The following is a 4,208-nucleotide window of genomic DNA, read 5'->3' as shown; positions in this document are numbered from 1 at the left end:
TTTTCTTTTTCCAAACCACACATAAAAAAAGTAAGTTTAATATTTTCAATACGGAATTATCGTTTACCCTTGCATAATTACCTGTTGGTATTTTACTACAATGTATAATAGGTACCTATTATACAAGTGAATTTTATACATTTAAATTACGGACCATGTCTTCCTGGCCCGAGTTTACGTCTGTATATATTCATTGTACCGTACCTATAGGTATCTCTATAGAGATCAATATTATTTAAAACCGTGTTTATGACGGCGTAGTGTATAGGCAATCTAGGTACAATATGTAAATTAATACGAGTATAATATATTATGGTGACGTAAACTGTGATGTATAAATTCAGTCATTGATTGTCGCTGCAGTATAATTAAATATCGATGGTGTGTTAGAGATGAAGATAATTCTTAGACACCAAATGTAAAATTGAATGTAGACTGTTTATTTGGGACTTTATTAGAACGAAATACTTATATGAATAATTACACTCTGTCACTCAGAATGATTGATGGCCAGACTTGGCTGGCCGCCGGTCTGGGTTCGTCGTCGTCATGTACACAGTTATTGTTGTAAGACGTCACCAAAGCAAGTCGCAATAGTGCGCTGCAGTGCTTGTACTTTTTACTTGCGAATGCTGCGGATCAATGACGCGTCATCTGTAAATAAACATTACAAAATTAAAAGTTCATATTAATTTCTTGGCTTTTGGATGTTTTAAAAAGTTTAGATATTTACATTTTTGATTAGAACAAAGGTTCGGACTAGGCACGTTTATTATTCATATTACACATAATACATTTTTAAGGAATATGTATAGGTACAATATGAGTACATCCCTTTTTCTTTGTGTAGTAAATTAGCCACATATAGTCGCGGGATCAAAATATTAGGAATTATTTAAACTATACTCAAATAATTATTTCTTTTTAACGACAGTGTTTAATTTTTGTAAGATTTTACAATAAATTTTTATGATTTTAAATTCTGAGCGGAGCGAGGAAGCATTTTTTATGTTTGGTTTCCAGAAAAAAAATTTTTTTTGGTATTACCAATTATAACGACATCCAATATAATTTATACACGAATAAATTTTACAACTAATTAGTATCAAAGCGATTAACAAGGTAAAATGACTGAAGATAATATTAAAAACTTAGCTATATACATACGATTGCAATATTTATTTTTTAACTGACATAAATAAAAAAAACAATTTGTAATCTTATAATAATAAAAATTAAAAATTATAATTTATATTTTAGATTCTGAGCAGAGCGAGGAAGCTATTGTTTTTACAATGGTGTTTATTATTTTTTTTTTTTATATCCTGTATACAAAATTTCTTCCAGAAGGAGTGTTTCGATTTCAACATAATATGTACTATATTATAGTACCTTATCTTTTAGCAAATTGGATCAAGATGGTACTTTAAAGAGGTCATTTTTTGATTTTCTCAATAGTTATTTAATGCCACGGGAAAAACCACCGGAAAATTACGAAAAACGCTAAAAATGGGATTTTAGTTTCTAACGATTTGTTTATCACCATAGAAACGAATAAAAAATTATAATATTTTAATATTAATTTAACTTACATGATAAAATAAATAATAACAAAATATAAAATATCCAGACCGACAAACCGTCTCCGCTCAGAATCGTCTTCTTATACAATGATATTATATAATTGAATTCAAGTTTAATACAACCATTATACAATGACCCACTTGTAAAATACTGTACAGCAGAGCGACATCCACTTACCTGCTTTTTTTATTATTATTATTATTATTATAATTAGTGTTATTTTTTCTAGTATTAATATTTTGGAAATGTAATTGCGTAGTATTAAGATTATTACTGTTTTTTACTAATTATCATATAATAACTAAAATGTTTAGAGAATGTATCGTTCTACCGTTTAAATATCCAACATGATCCCAATTGAAACTTGAAATATCTATTTAAAAAATGAGTGCTTGTATAATTTACAAGCTACAAGTTGCATCTTAATCTCAATCATCAAATTATAACCTCCTTGCATGAAACGTAAACATTTTTCTTTCATGAAATTGTTCTCGTATATTAATTTTGGTTGTTGCATAAATCCCTGGAGTACCTTTGCCGTGATCGATGAACGCAGAGGCGTGATTAATAATAGTATATGAGGTTCATGCGAGAAGGCAATTTCAGTCTGGATCGAAAACGGCCCTAACCTGCGACTCATGCTGCACACGTCACCCGAGACTGAAATAGCTCATTTCCCGCCCTTGTCAAACAATAAACTATTACAAATTCACAAAAAAATTTAAGTTCAAACGCTTTTAAAAAATCTAAAATTTAACATCTCTAGTAAATACACTTTATAGTTTATATATCTCAAGACGGCAATCAAAATGTCGATCATTTATGCTTGACGACAAACAATATTTTCAATAATATTTAATAGACGTATAAATAACATAAAACCATATTATTAAAATGTATCTTCATAACTGTATACATAAAAATTCATTATCAAACTAAACCATAGCGGCACAGCACATCAGCTGTCATGAATCTAAAACGATCAAGGTATACTTATAACATTTTGAGCTAAAGTCATAATATGCTGATTCAGGAATTTTGCCGAGTAAACATGAAATTTAAATCTGATACTCATATTACGTAGATTTATCTGGCTATTGAAATAATATTGGTCGTATAATATATTTGTCATAATCATGATGGATTACAAATGTATCGTTCGGTTCCATAGTAACCCAACAAATAATTGATAGCCGTCTTCACCCAGTTATCTGCAAATTATAGACACATTACTGAGATTACATTGAACTACGTTAAGTTGCAGCACATTATCGAACTCCGGCGCCATCTCCGCAACTGTAAACAATGACATATTAATAAACGATTCTATTAATAATAATACTATATTATGGCTTAAGTCAATTAAGATTAAAATTAGTTTTGTAGATAATCTTTTATTTAGGAACGTGATAAAAACACAATTATAGTATTTGTGTAATAATTAAAAATTGTCTTCATTCAAATTATCATGATACTAACTTTACTTTAATTTGTTCTACTGTTTTCATTCGTTTAGTCGTTTCTTATTTTTAATATTCAAAATTTTGTTGTTTTCGTAGATTTATTAAAATAATAGTTCAACTATGAAAACACAAAAACTAAGTTTACTGTTCAAATCCTTAATTTAACTTTTGATGGTAGGTATTTATTATGTAAGATTATTTTAAAATACTCGACTCGTTCAATTTTGAACATTGTTACCTAAAGAAGGCTCTATTGTTGTTCTGCGTATATCCGATTGTTTATATCAGATTTAAATACTGATAGTTTCATTTTGTAACATACAGAATGTCCCGGGAATCTATCTGTAGTAGTGTAGTCTGTACTGTGCTATCGTCTTATATGTCCTAGAGGGTTCGTGAAAAACGTTCTTCATTATATAGTTACCTGAAGGTGCACACGCATATTAGTTATTACTTATTAGCTTTGAAGATGTAATTCAAGACCACAGGTACGATGACTCAAATCAAGCATTGATTTCATCACTTTTAATTAGGGCTTCAAAACGTTATTATAACGTTATAATTTATAACGCTATAACGGAAAAAAATTGAAAAAACATAAACGAAATCAATAAACGAAAAACGAAAAAAATTGAATAACATTAAACATAATATATCATTAATCATAATTCATGATTAAAAATAAACAATAAACGTATTTGTAACGTAAAAAAATTGCAAATAACGTTATTTGAAATAACGTTTGTGATTTTTTTTTTACATTGAGCCCAATATAATTTTTTTTTTTAAATCTTATAGTTATGAACAATTCAAAGTTGGCTAAACTGTGTTGACAATAATTTATATTTTCAGAATTATTTTATGGCAGGTTTATTTATAAATATTGAATTTATTACTTTATAATAAATTTAATATTCAACTAATAATAATAGTATATTGTGTGGCAAGGGCGGGAAGTGAGCCATTTCAGTCGCGGGCGTCGTGTGCGGCACGAGCCGTAGGCGAGTGCCGCATTTCGCCAAAGACTGAAATGGCCTTCCCGCGCGAGTCACACATACTATTTTTTGTCACGCCCTTGCGTTCATGGAAAAGGTTATGCAGAGATCTACGCAACAATTATAGACTATTCTACAAAATATGTTTAAATGTTGATGCGTCATG

The sequence above is a fragment of the Acyrthosiphon pisum genome, chromosome X (genome assembly GCF_005508785.2).
Source record: "Acyrthosiphon pisum isolate AL4f chromosome X, pea_aphid_22Mar2018_4r6ur, whole genome shotgun sequence".
In the NCBI taxonomy this organism is placed as follows: domain Eukaryota; kingdom Metazoa; phylum Arthropoda; class Insecta; order Hemiptera; family Aphididae; genus Acyrthosiphon; species Acyrthosiphon pisum.
This window is presented reverse-complemented; position numbering follows the sequence as displayed.